The following is a 14,927-nucleotide window of genomic DNA, read 5'->3' as shown; positions in this document are numbered from 1 at the left end:
ATGAGTCCTTGATATTTAGTCATTTTCAGCTAATTTTCAGAATTTTTGAAAATTTCACTTTTTTGTGAAAATATCCACTAAATGAGGGAATAATATGTTTGAGGGTACCCCAGGAGAGTTACAAATGTGTGTGGGTAGAATATATATCCCACGGGGGGTAAAATTGAAAAAAGTTGAAAAAATTTTTATTTTGGACTTATTAATTATTCCAGCGTTTATCAGACTTTCAGAGAGGGAAAATATCAGTGAGCGTTCCAATTTCAGTTCCAGCGCGATTTGCCCAATGAGTCCTTGATATTTCATCGTTTTCAGTCAATTTTCTGAATTGTTGAAAATTTTACTTTTTTGTGAAAATATCCACTAAATGAGGGAATAATGTGTGTGAGGGTACCCAGGAGAGTTTCAAATGTGTGTGGGTAGAAAATATATGCCACGTGGGAAAAATTGAAATAAGTTGAAAAAGATATTTTTTTTGGACTTCGTCATTTTTCCGACATTTGTCAGACTTTCAGAGAGGGGAAATGTTATTGAGTGTTCCGATTTCAGTTCCAGAGCGATTTGCCCGATTAGTCCTTGATATTTCGTCGTTTTCAGCCAATTTTCAGAATTTTTGAAAATTTCACTTTTTTGTGAAAATATCCACTAAATGAGGGAATAATATGTGTGAGGGTACCCCAGGAGTGTTCCAAATGTGTGTAGGCAGAATATATATCCCACGGGGGTAAAATTGAAAAAAGTTGAAAAAAAATTTTTTTTTTACTTAGTCATTTTTCAGGTGTTTATCAGACTTTCAGAGAGGGGAAATGTCAGTGAGTGTTCCGATTTCAGTTCCAGAGTGATTCGCCGAATGAGTCCTTGATATTTCGTCGTTTTCAGTCAATTTTCTGAATTTTTGAAAATTTCACTTTTTTGTGAAAATATCCACTAAATGAGGGAATAATATGTGTGAGGGTACCCCAGGAGAGTTCCAAATGTGTGTGGGAAGAATATATATCCCACGGGGGTAAAATTGAAATAAGTTGAAAAAAAATTTCTTTTAGACTTATTCATTTTTCTGGCGTTTATCAGACTTTCAGAGAGGGGAAATGTCAGTGAGTGTCCGATTTCAGTTCCAGAGCGATTGATCTAATGAGTCCTTGATATTGCGTCGTTTTCAGCCAATTTTCTGAATTTTTGAAAATTTCACTTTTTTGTGTAAATATCCACTAAATGAGGGAATAATATGTGTGAGGGTACCCCAGGAGAGTTCCAAATGTGTGTGGGTAGAATATATATCCCACGGGGGTAAAATTGAAAAAAGTTGAAAAAAATTTTTCTTTCGACTTAATCATTTTTCCGGCGTTTATCAGAATTTCAGATAGAGGAAATGTCAGTGAGCGTTCCGATTTCAGTTCCAGATCGATTCGCCCAATGTGTCCTTGATATTTAGTCGTTTTCAGGCAATATTTTGGATTTTTGAAAATTTCACTTTTTTGTGAAAATATCCACTAAATGAGGGAATAATATGTGTGAGGGTACCCCAGGAGAGTTCCAAATGTGTGTGGGTAGAATATATATCCCACGGGAGTAAAATTGAAAAAAAGTTGAAAAAAAATTTTTCTTGGAATTCGTCATTTTTCCGGCGTTTATCAGACTTTCAGATAGGGTAAATGTCAGTGAGCGTTCCGATTTCAGTTCCAGAGCGATTCGCCCAATGAGTCCTTGATATTTAGTCGTTTTCAGCCAATATTTTGGATTTTTGAAAATTTCACTTTTTTGTGAAAATATCCACTAAATGAGGGAATAATATGTGTGAGGGTACCCCAGGAGAGTTCCAAATGTGTGTGGGTAGAATATATATCCAACGGGGTAACATTGAAAAAAGTTTTACATTTTTTGGGGGGGATTTAGTCATTTTTCCAGCGTTGATCAGAGTTTCAGAGAGGGGAAATGTAAGTGCGTGTTCCGATTTCAGTACCAGAGCGATTCCCCCGATGAGTCCTTGATATTTAGTCTTTTTCAGCCAGTTTTCAGAATTTTTGAAAATTTCACTTTTTTGTGAAAATATCCACTAAATGAGGGAATAATATGTGTGAGGGTACCCCAGGTGAGTTCCAAATGTGTGTGGGTAGAATATATATCCCACGGTGGTAAAAGTGAAAAAAGTTGAAAAACATTTTTTTGGGGGACTTAGTCATTTTTACGGCGTTTATCAGACTTTTAGAGAGGGGAAATGTCAGTGAGTGTTCCGATTTCAGTTCCAGAGCGATTCGCCCAATGAGTCCTTGATATTTAGTCGTTTTCAGCCAATTTTCTGGATTTTTGAAAATTTCACTTTTTTGTGAAAATTTCCACTAAATGAGGGAATAATATGCGTGAGGGTACCCCAGGAGAGTACCAAATGTGTGTGGGTTGAATATATATCCCACGGGGGTAAAATTGAAAAAAGTTGAAAAAATGTTTTTTTCGGACTTAGTCATTTTTCCGGCGTTTATCAGACTTTCAGATAGGGGAAAAGTCACTGAGTGTTCCGATTTCAGTTCCAGAGTGATTTGCCCAATAAGTCCTTTATATTTAGTCGTTTTCAGCCTATTTTTTGGATTTTTGAAAATTTCACTTTTTTGTGAAAATATCCTCTAAATGAGGGAATAATATGTGTTAGGGTACCCCAGGAGAGTTCCAAATGTGTGTGGGTAGAATATATATTCCACGGGGGTAAAATTGAAAAAAGTTGAAAAAAATGTTTTTTTGAACTTAGTCATTTTTCCGGCGTTTATCAGACTTTCAGATATGGGAAATGTCGGTGAGCGTTCCGATTTCAGTTCCAGAGCGATTCGCCCAATGAGTCCTTGATATTTAGTCGTTTTCAGCCAATATTTTGGATTTTTGAAAATTTCACTTTTTTGTAAAAATATCAACTAAATGAGGGAATAATATGTGTGAGGGTACCCCAGGAGAGTTCCAAATGTGTGTGGGTAGAATATATATCCCATGGGGGTAAAATTGAAAAAAGTTGAAAAAAATTTCTTTTTGGACTTAGTAATTTTTCTGGCGTTTTTCAGACTTTCAGATAGGGGAAATGTCAGTGAGCTTTCCGATTTCAGTTCCAGAGCGATTTGCCCAATGAGTCCTTGATATTTAGTCGTTTTCAGACAATTTTCTGGATTTTTGAAAATTTCACTTTTTTGTGAAAATATCCTCTAAATGAGGGAATAATATGTGTGAGGGTACCCCAGGAGAGTTCCAAATGTGTGTGGGTAGAATACATATCCCACGGGGGTAAAATTGAAAAAAGTTGAAAAATTTTTTTTTTTGGACTTAGTAATTTTTCCGGCGTTCATCAGACTTTCAGATAGGACAAATGTCAGTGAGCGTTCCTATTTCAGTTCCAGAGCGATTCGCCCAATGAGTCCTTGATATTTAGTCGTTATTTAGTCGTTTTCAGCCAATATTTTAGATTTTTGAAAATTTCACTTTTTTGTGAAAATATCCACTAAATGAGGGAATAATATGCGTGAGGGTACCCCAGGAGAGTTCCAAATGTGTGTGGGTAGAATATATATCCCTTGGGGGTAAAATTGAAAAAAGTTGAAAAAAATGTTTTTTGGACTTAGTCATTTTTCCGGCGTTTATCAGACTTTCAGATAGGGGAAATGTCAATGAGCGTTCCGATTTCAGTTCCAGAGCGATTCGCCCGATGAGTCCTTGATATTTAGTCGTTTTCAGCCAATTTTCTGGATTTTTGTAAATTTCACTTTTTTGTGAAAATTTCCACTAAATGAGGGAATAATATGTGTGACGGTACCCCAGGAGAGTTCCAAATGTGTGTGGGTAGAATATATATACCACGGGGGTAAAATTGAAAAAAGCTGAAAAATTATTTTTTTGGGGCTTAGTAATTTTTCCAGAGTTTATCAGACTTTCAGATAGGGGAAATGTCAGTGAGCGTTCCGATTTCAGTTCCAGAGTGATTCGCCCAATGAGTCCTTGATATTTAGTCGTTTTCAGCCAATTTTCTGGATTTTTGAAAATTTCACTTTTTTGTGAAAATTTCCACTAAATGAGGGAATAATATGTGTGAGGGTACCGCAGGAGAGTTCCAAATGTGTGTGGGTAGAATATATATCCCACAGGGGAAAAATTGAAAAAAGTTGAAAAAATTTTTTTTTTGGACTTAGTCATTTTTCTGTCGTTTATCAGACTTTCAGGTAGGGAAAATGTCACTGAGTGTTCCGATTTCAGTTCCAGAGTGATTCGCCCAATGAGTCGTTGATATTTAGTCGTTTTCAGCGAATATTTTGGATTTTTGAAAATTTCACTTTTTTGTGAAAATACCCACTAAATGAGGGAATAATATGTGTGAGGGTACCCCAGGAGAGTTCCAAATGTGTGTGAGTAGAATATATATCCCACGGGGGTAAAATTGAAAAAAGTTGAAAAAAATTTCTTTTTGGACTTAGTAATTTTTCCGGCGTTTATCAGACTTTCAGATAGGGGAAATGTCACTGAGTGTTCCAATTTCAGTTCCAGAGTGATTTGCCCAATGAGTCCTTTATGTTTAGTCGTTTTCAGCCAATTTTCTGGATTTTTGAAAATTTCACTTTTTTGTGAAAATATCCTCTAAATGAGGGAATAATATGTGTGAGGGTACCCCAGGAGAGTTCCAAATGTGTGTGGGTAGAATATATATCCCACGGGGGTAAAATTGAAAAAAGTTGAAAAAAATGTTTTTTGAACTTAGTCATTTTTCCGGCGTTTATCAGACTTTCAGATAGGGGAAATGTCAGTGAGCGTTCCGATTTCAGTTAGAGAGCGATTCGCCCGATGAGTCATTGATATTTAGTCGTTTTCAGCCAATTTTCTGTATTTTTGAAAATTTCACTTTTTTGTGAAAATATCCACTAAATGAGGGAATAATATCTGTGAGGGTACCCCAGGAGAGTTCCAAATGTGTGTGGGTAGAATGTATATCCCATGGGGGTAAAATTGAAAAAAGTTGAAAAAAAATGTTTTTTGGACTTAGTCATTTTTCCGGCGTTTATCAGACTTTCAGATAGGGGAAATGTCAGTGAGCTTTCCGATTTCAGTTCCAGAGCGATTCGCCCAATGAGTCCTTGATATTTAGTCGTTTTCAGCCAATATTTTGGATTTTTGAAAATTTCACTTTTTTTGTGAAAATATCCACTAAATGAGGTAATAATATGTGTGAGGGTACCCCAGAAGAGTTCCAAATTTGTGTGGGTAGAATATATATCCCACGGGGGTAAAATTGAAAAAAGTTTAAAAAAATTTTTTTTTTTACTTTGTCATTATTCAGATGTTTATCAGACTTTCAGAGAGGGGAAATGTCAGTGAGGATTCCGATTTCAGTTCCAGAGCGATTGATCAATGAGTCCTTGATATTTCGTCGTTTTCAGCCAAATTTCTGAATTGTTGAAAATTTTACTTTTTTGTGAAAATATCCACTGAATGAGGGAATAATAAGTGTGAGGGTACCCCAGGAGAGTTCCAACTGTGTGTGGGTAAAAAATATATCCTACGGGGGTAAAATTGAAAAAAGTTAAAAAAAAAATGTTTTGGACTTAGTCATTTTTCCTGCATTTATCAGACTTTCAGAGAGGGAATATGTCAATGAGTGTTCTGATTTCAGTTCCAGAGCGAATTGCCCAATGAGTCCTTGATATTTAGTCATTTTCAGCCAATTTTCAGAATTTTTGAAAATTTCACTTTTTTGTGAAAATATCCACTAAATGAGGGAATAATATGTGTGAGGGTACCACAGGAGAGTTACAAATGTGTGTGGGTAGAATATATATCCCACGGGGGGTAAAATTGAAAAAAGTTGAAAAAAATTTTATTTTGGACTTATTAATTATTCCAGCGTTTATCAGACTTTCAGAGAGGGAAAATATCAGTGAGCGTTCCGATTTCAGTTCCAGCGCGATTTGCCCAATGAGTCCTTGATATTTCATCGTTTTCAGTCAATTTTCTGAATTGTTGAAAATTTTACTTTTTTGTGAAAATATCCACTAAATGAGGGAATAATGTGTGTGAGGGTACCCAGGAGAGTTTCAAATGTGTGTGGGTAGAAAATATATGCCACGTGGGAAAAATTGAAATAAGTTGAAAAAGATATTTTTTTTGGACTTCGTCTTTTTTCCGACATTTATCAGACTTTCAGAGAGGGGAAATGTTATTGAGTGTTCCGATTTCAGTTCCAGAGCGATTTGCCCGATTAGTCCTTGATATTTCGTCGTTTTCAGCCAATTTTCAGAATTTTTGAAAATTTCAATTTTTTGTGAAAATATCCACTAAATGAGGGAATAATATGTGTGAGGGTACCCCAGGAGTGTTCCAAATGTGTGTAGGCAGAATATATATCCCACGGGGGTAAAATTGAAAAAAGTTGAAAAAATTTTTTTTTGGACTTAGTCATTTTTCCGGCGTTCATCAGACTTTCAGATAGGACAAATGTCAGTGAGCATTCCTATTTCAGTTCCAGAGCGATTCGCCCAATGAGTCCTTTATATTTAGTCGTTTTCAGCCAATATTTTGGATTTTTGAAAATTTCACTTTTTTGTGAAAATATCCACTAAATGAGGGAATAATATGTGTGAGGGTACCCCAGGAGAGTTCCAAATGTGTGTGGGTAGAATATATATCCCACGGGGGTAAAATTGAAAAAAGTTGAAAAAAATTTTTTTTTGGACTTAGTCATTTTTCCGGCGTTCATCAGACTTTCAGATAGGACAAATGTCAGTGAGCATTCCTATTTCAGTTCCAGAGCGATTCGCCCAATGAGTCCTTGATATTTAGTCTTTTTCAGCCAATATTTTGGATTTTTGAAAATTTCACTTTTTTGTGAAAATATCCACTAAATGAGGGAATAATATGTGTGAGGGTACCCCAGGAGAGTTCCAAATGTGTGTGGGTAGAATATATATCCCATGGGGTAAAATTGAAAAAAGTTGAAAAAAATGTTTTTTGGACTTAGTAATTTTTCCGGCGTTTATCAGACTTTCAGATAGGGGAAATGTCAGTGAGCGTTCAGATTTCAGTTCCAGAGCGATTCGCCCGATGAGTCCTTGATATTTAGTCGTTTTCAGCCAATTTTCTGTATTTTTGAAAATTTCACTTTTTTGTGAAAATATCCACTAAATGAGGGAATAATATCTGTGAGGGTACCCCAGGAGAGTTCCAAATGTGTGTGGGTAGAATGTATATCCCATGGGGGTAAAATTGAAAAAAGTTGAAAAAAAATGTTTTTTGGACTTAGTCATTTTTCTGGCGTTTATCAGACTTTCAGATAGGGGAAATGTCAGTAAGCTTTCCGATTTCAGTTCCAGAGCGATTCGCCCGATGAGTCCTTGATATTTATTCGTTTTCAGCCAATTTTCTCGATTTTTGAAAATTTCACTTTTTTGTGAAAATATCCACTAAATGAGGGAATAATATCTGTGAGGGTACCCCAGGAGAGTTCCAAATGTGTGTGGGTAGAATATATATACCACGGGGGTAAAATTGAAAAAAGTTGAAAAAAATTTCTTTTTGGACTTAGTAATTTTTCCGGTGTTTATCAGACTTTCAGATAGGGGAAATGTCACTGAGTGTTCCAATTTCAGTTCCAGAGTGATTTGCCCAATGAGTCCTTGATATTTACTCGTTTTCAGCCAATATTTTGGATTTTTGAAAATTTCACTTTTTTGTGAAAATACCCACTAAATGAGGGAATAATATGTGTGAGGGTACCCCAGAAGAGTTCCAAATGTGTGTGGGTAGAATATATATCCCACGGGGGTAAAATTGAAAAAAGTTGAAAAAAATTTTTTTTTGGACTTAGTCATTTTTCCGGCGTTCATCAGACTTTCAGATAGGACAAATGTCAGTGAGCATTCTTATTTCAGTTCCAGAGCAATTCGCCCAATGAGTCCTTTATATTTAGTCGTTTTCAGCCAATATTTTGGATTTTTGAAAATTTCACTTTTTTGTGAAAATATCAACTAAATGAGGGAATAATATGTGTGAGGGTACCCCAGGAGAGTTCTAAATGTGTGTGGGTAGAATATATATCCCACAAGTGTAAAATTGAAAAAAGTTGAAAAAAATGTTTTTTTTTCTTAGTCATTTTTCAGACGTTTATCAGACTTTCAGAGAGGGGAAATATCAGTGTGTACCGATTTCATTTCCAGAGAGATTTGCCCGATGAGTCCTTGATATTTAGACGTTTTCAGTCAATTTTCTGAATTTTTGAAAATTTTACTTTTTTGTGAAAATATCCAAAAAATGAGGGAATAATATGTGTGAGGGTACCCCAGGAGAGTTCCAAATGTGTGTGGGTAGAATATATATCCCACGGGGGTAAAATTGAAAAAAGTAAAAAAAAAAATTTTTTGGACTTAGTCATTTTTCAGATGTTTATCAGACTTTCAGAGAGTGTAAATGTCAGTGAGCGTTCTGATTTCAGTTCCAGAGCGATTCGCCCAATGAGTCCTTGATATTTAGTCGTTTTCAGCCAATATTTTGGATTTTTGAAAATTTCACTTTTTTGTGAAAATACCCACTAAATGAGGGAATAATATGTGTGAGGGTACCCCAGAAGAGTTCCAAATGTGTGTGGGTAGAATATATATCCCACGGGGGTAAAATTGAAAAAAGTTGAAAAAAATTTCTTTTTGGACTTAGTAATTTTTCCGGTGTTTATCAGACTTTCAGATAGGGGAAATGTCACTGAGTGTTCCAATTTCAGTTCCAGAGTGATTTGCCCAATGAGTCCTTGATATTTAGTCGTTTTCAGACAATTTTCTGGATTTTTGAAAATTTCACTTTTTTGTGAAAATATCCTCTAAATGAGGGAATAATATGTGTGAGGGTACCCCAGGAGAGTTCCAAATGTGTGTGGGTAGAATATATATCCCACGGGGGTAAAATTGAAAAAAGTTGAAAAAAATGTTTTTTGAACTTAGTCATTTTTCCAGCGTTTATCAGACTTTCAGATAGGGGAAATGTCAGTGAGCTTTCCGATTTCAGTTCCAGAGCGATTTGCCCAATGAGTCCTTGATATTTAGTCGTTTTCAGACAATTTTCTGGATTTTTGAAAATTTCACTTTTTTGTGAAAATATCCTCTAAATGAGGGAATAATATGTGTGAGGGTACCCCAGGAGAGTTCCAAATGTGTGTGGGTAGAATACATATCCCACGGGGGTAAAATTGAAAAAAGTTGAAAAATTTTTTTTTTTGGACTTAGTAATTTTTCCGGCGTTTATCAGACTTTCAGATAGGGGAAATGTCAGTGAGCGTTCCGATTTCAGTTCCAGAGCGATTCGCCCGATGAGTCCTTGATATTTAGTCGTTTTCAGCCAATTTTCTGTATTTTTGAAAATTTCACTTTTTTGTGAAAATATCCACTAAATGAGGGAATAATATCTGTGAGGGTACCGCAGGAGGGTTCCAAATGTGTGTGGGTAGAATATATATCCCATGGGGGTAAAATTGAAAAAAGTTGAAAAAAAATGTTTTTTGGACTTAGTCATTTTTCCGGCGTTTATCAGACTTTCAGGTAGGGGAAATGTCACTGAGTGTTCCGAATTCAGTTCCAGAGTGATTCGCCCAATGAGTCCTTGATATTTAGTCGTTTTCAGCCAATATTTTGGATTTTTGAAAATTTCACTTTTTTGTGAAAATACCCACTAAATGAGGGAATAATATGTGTGAGGGTACCCCAGGAGAGTTCCAAATGTGTGTGCGTAGAATATATATCCCACGGGGGTAAAATTGAAAAAAGTTGAAAAAAAATTTTTTTTGGACTTAGCCATTTTTCCGGCGTTCATCAGACTTTCAGATAGGACAAATGTCAGTGAGCGTTCCTATTTCAGTTCCAGAGCGATTCGCCCAATGAGTCCTTGATATTTAGTCGTTTTCAGCCAATATTTTGGGTTTTTAAAAATTTCACTTTTTTGTGAAAATACCCACTAAATGAGGGAATAATATGTGTAACGGTACCCCAGAAGAGTTCCAAATGTGTGTGGGTAGAATATATATCCCACGGGGGTAAAATTGAAAAAAGTTCAAAAAAATTTCTTTTTGGACTTAGTAATTTTTCCGCCGTTTATCAGACTCTCAGATAGGGGAAATGTCACTGAGTGTTCCAATTTCAGTTCCAGAGTGATTTGCCCAATGAGTCCTTGATATTTATTCGTTTTCAGCCAATTTTCTCGATTTTTGAAAATTTCACTTTTTTTGTGAAAATATCCTCTAAATGAGGGAATAATATGTGTGAGGGTACCCCAGGAGAGTTCCAAATGTGTGTGGGTAGAATACATATCCCACAGGGGTAAAATTGAAAAAAGTTGAAAAAATTTTTTTTTTGGACTTAGTAATTTTTCCGGCGTTTATCAGACTTTCAGATAGGGGAAATGTCAGTGAGCATTCCTATTTCAGTTCCAGAGTGATTTGCCCAATGAGTCCTTGATATTTAGTCGTTTTCAGCAAATTTTCTGGATTTTTGAAAATTTCACTTTTTTGTGAAAATATGCACTAAATGAGGGAATAATATGTGTGAGGGTACCCCAGGAGAGTTCCAAATGTGTGTGCGTAGAATATATATCCCATGGGGGTAAATTTGAAAAAAGTTGAAAAAAAATTTTTTTTGGACTTAGTCATTTTTCCGGCGTTCATCAGACTTTCAGATAGGACAAATGTCAGTGAGCGTTCCTATTTCAGTTCCAGAGCGATTCGCCCAATCAGTCCTTGATATTTAGTCGTTTTCAGCCAATATTTTGGATTTTTGAAAATTTCACTTTTTTGTGAAAATATCAACGAAATGAGGGAATAATATGTGTGAGGGTACCCCAGCAGAGTTCCAAATGTGTGTGGGTAGAATATATATCCCATGGGGGTAAAATTGAAAAAAGTTGAAAAAAATTTATTTTTGGACTTAGTAATTTTTCCGGCGTTTTTCAGACTTTCAGATAGGGGAAATGTCAGTGAGCTTTCCGATTTCAGTTCCAGAGCGATTTGCCCACTGAGTCATTGATATTTAGTCGTTTTCAGCCAATTTTCTGGATTTTTGAAAATTTCACTTTTTTGTGAAAATATCCTCTAAATGAGGGAATACTATGTGTGAGGGTACCCCAGGAGAGTTCCAAATGTGTGTGGGTAGAATACATATCCCACGGGGGTAAAATTGAAAAATGTTGAAAAATTTTTTTTTTTTGGACTTAGTAATTTTTCCGGCGTTTATCAGACTTTCAGATAGGGGAAATGTCACTGAGTGTTCCGATTTCAGTTCCAGAGCGATTCGCCTGGTGAGTCCTTGATATTTAGTCGTTTTCAGCCAATTTTCTGGATTTTTGTAAATTTCACTTTTTTGTGAAAATTTCCACTAAATGAGGGAATAATATGTGTGAGGGTACCCCAGGAGAGTTCCAAATGAGTGTGGGTAGAATATATATCCCACGGGGGTAAAATTGAAAAAAGCTGAAAAATTTTTTTTTTTGGGCTTAGTCATTTTTCCAGCGTTTATCAGACTTTCAGATAGGGGAAATGTCAGTGAGTGTTCCAATTTCAGTTCCAGAGTGATTTGCCCAATGAGTCCTTGATATTTAGTCGTTTTCAGCCAATTTTCTCGATTTTTTAAAATTTCACTTTTTTGTGAAAATATCCTCTAAATGAGGGAATAATATGTGTGAGGGTACCCCAGGAGAGTTCCAAATGTGTGTGGGTAGAATACATATCCCACAGGGGTAAAATTGAAAAAAGTTGAAAAAAATTTTTTTTTGGACTTAGTCATTTTTCCGGCGTTCATCAGACTTTCAGATAGGACAAATGTCAGTGAGCATTCCTATTTCAGTTCCAGAGCGATTCGCCCAATGAGTCCTTGATATTTAGTCGTTTTCAGCCAATTTTCTGGATTTTTGAAAATTTCTCTTTTTTGTGAAAATATCCACTAAATGAGGGAATAATATGTGTGAGGGTACCCCAGGAGAGTTCCAAATGTGTGTGGGTAGAATATATATCCCACAGGGGTAAAATTGAAAAAAGTTGAAAAAAAATTTTTTTTTTGACTTAGTCATTTTTCCGCCGTTTATTAGACTTTCAGATAGGGGAAATGTCAGTGAGCGTTCCGACTTCAGTTCCAGAGCAATTCGCCCAATGAGTCCTTGATATTTAGTCGTTTTCAGCCAATTTTCTGGATTTTTGAAAATTTCTCTTTTTTGTGAAAATATCCACTAAATGAGAGAATAATATGTGTGAGGGTACCCCAGGAGAGTTCCAAATGTGTGTGGGTAGAATATATATCCCACGGGGGTAAAATTGAAAAAAGTTTAAAAAATTTTTTTTGGGTCTTAGTCATTTTTCCGGCGTTTATCAGACTTTCAGATAGGGGAAATGTCAGTGAGCGTTCCGATTTCAGTTCCAGAGCGATTCGCCCAATGAGTCCTTGATATTTAGTCGTTTTCAGCCAATTTTCTGGATTTTTGAAAATTTCCCTTTTTTGTGAAAATATCCACTAAATGAGGGAATAATATGTGTGAGGGTACCCCAGGAGAGTTCCAAATGTGTGTGGGTAGAATATATATCCCACGGGGGTAAAATTGAAAAAAGTTGAAAAAATTTTTTATGGGTCTTACTCATTTTTCCGGCGTTTATCAGACTTTCAGATAGGGGAAATGTCAGTGAGCGTTCCGTTTTCAGTTCCAGAGCGATTCGCCCAATGAGTCCTTGATATTTAGTCGTTTTCAGTCAATTTTCTGGATTTTTAAAATTTCACTTTTTTGTGAAAATTTCCACTAAATGAAGGAATAATATGTGTGAGGGTACCCCAGGAGAGTTCCAAATGTGTGTGGGTAGAATATATATCCCACGGGGGTAAAATTGAAAAAAGTTGAAAAAAATTTCTTTTTGGACTTAGTGATTTTTCTGGCGTTTATCAGACTTTCAGATAGGGGAAATGTGACTGAGTGTTCCAATTTCAGTTCCAGAGTGATTTGCCCAATGAGTCCTTGATATTTAGTCGTTTTCAGCCAATTTTCTGGATTTTTGAAAATTTCACTTTTTTGTGAAAATTTCCACTAAATAAGGGAATAATATGTGTGAGGGTACCCCAGGAGAGTTCCAAATGAGTGTGGGTAGAATATATATCCCACGGGGGTAAAATTGAAAAAAGTTGAAAAAAATTTCTTTTTGTACTTAGTAATTTTTCCGGCGTTTATCAGACTTTCAGATAGGGGAAATGTCACTGAGTGTTCCAATTTCAGTTCCAGAGCGATTCGCCCACTGAGTCCTTGATATTTAGTCGTTTTCAGCCAATATTTTCAATTTTTGAAAATTTCACGTTTTTGTGAAAATATCAACTAAATGAGGGAATAATATGTGTGAGGGTACCCCAGGAGAGTTCCAAATGAGTGTGGGTAGAATATATATCCCACGGGGGTAAAATTGAAAAAAGTTGAAAAATTTTTCTTTTTGGACTTAGTCATTTTTCCGGCGTTCATCAGACTTTCAGATAGGACAAATGTCAGTGAGCGTTCCTATTTCAGTTCCAGAGCGATTCACCCAATCAGTCCTTGATATTTAGTCGTTTTCAGCCAATATTTTGGATTTTTGAAAATTTCACTTTTTTGTGAAAATATCAACGAAATGAGGGAATAATATGTGTGAGGGTACCCCAGCAGAGTCCCAAATGTGTGTGGGTAGAATATATATCCCATGGGGGTAAAATTGAAAAAAGTTGAAAAAAATTTCTTTTTGGACTTAGTAATTTTTCCGGCATTTTTCAGACTTTCAGATAGGGGAAATGTCAGTGAGCGTTCCTATTTCAGTTCCAGAGCGATTCGCCCAATGAGTCCTTGATATTTAGTCGTTTTCAGCCAATATTTTGGATTTTTGAAAATTTCACTTTTTTGTGAAAATATCCACTAAATGAGGGAATAATATGTGTGAGGGTACCCCAGGAGAGTTCCAAATGTGTGTGGGTAGAATATATATCCCATGGGGTAAAATTGAAAAAAGTTGAAAAAAATGTTTTTTGGACTTAGTCATTTTTCCGGCGTTTATCAGACTTTCAGATAGGGGAAATGTCAGTGAGCGTTCCGATTTCAGTTCCAGAGCGATTCGCCCAATGAGTCCTTGATATTTAGTCGTTTTCAGCCAATATTTTGGATTTTTGAAAATGTCACTTTTTTGTGAAAATACCCACTAAATGAGGGAATAATATGTGTGAGGGTACCCCAGAAGAGTTCCAAATGTGTGTGGGTAGAATATATATCCCACGGGAGTAAAATTGAAAAAAGTTGAAAAAAAATTTCTTTTTGGACTTAGTAATTTTTCCGGCGTTTCTCAGACTTTCAGATAGGGGAAATGTCACTGAGTGTTCCAATTTCAGTTCCAGAGTGATTTGCCCAATGAGTCCTTGATATTTAGTCGTTTTCAGCCAATTTTCTGGATTTTTGAAAATTTCACTTTTTTTTGAAAATATCCACTAAATGAGGGAACAATATCTGTGAGGGTACCCCAGGAGAGTTCCAAATGTGTGTTGGTTGAATGTATATCCCATGGGGGTAAAATTGAAAAAAGTTGAAAAAAAATGTTTTTTGGACTTAGTCATCTTTCCGGCGTTTATCAGACTTTCAGATAGGGGAAATGTCAGTGAGCATTCCTATTTCAGTTCCAGAGCGATTTGCCCAATGAGTCCTTGATATTTAGTCGTTTTCAGCCAATTTTCTGGATTTTTGAAAATTTCTCTTTTTTGTGAAAATATCCACTAAATGAGGGAATAATATGTGTGAGGGTACCCCAGGAGAGTTCCAAATGTGTGTGGGTAGAATATATATCCCACGGGGGTAAAATTTAAAAAAGTTTAAAAAATTTTTTTTTGGTCTTAGTCATTTTTCCGGCGTTTATCAGACTTTCAGATAGGGGAAATGTCAGTGAGCTTTCCGATTTCAGT

The sequence above is a fragment of the Phyllobates terribilis genome, unplaced genomic scaffold (genome assembly GCF_046119375.1).
Source record: "Phyllobates terribilis strain yellow unplaced genomic scaffold, ASM4611937v1 Scaffold_12__6_contigs__length_324123572, whole genome shotgun sequence".
Classification (NCBI taxonomy): Eukaryota; Metazoa; Chordata; class Amphibia; order Anura; family Dendrobatidae; genus Phyllobates; species Phyllobates terribilis.
The sequence above is the reverse complement of the archived record's forward strand: the minus strand, read 5'-3'. Positions refer to the sequence as shown.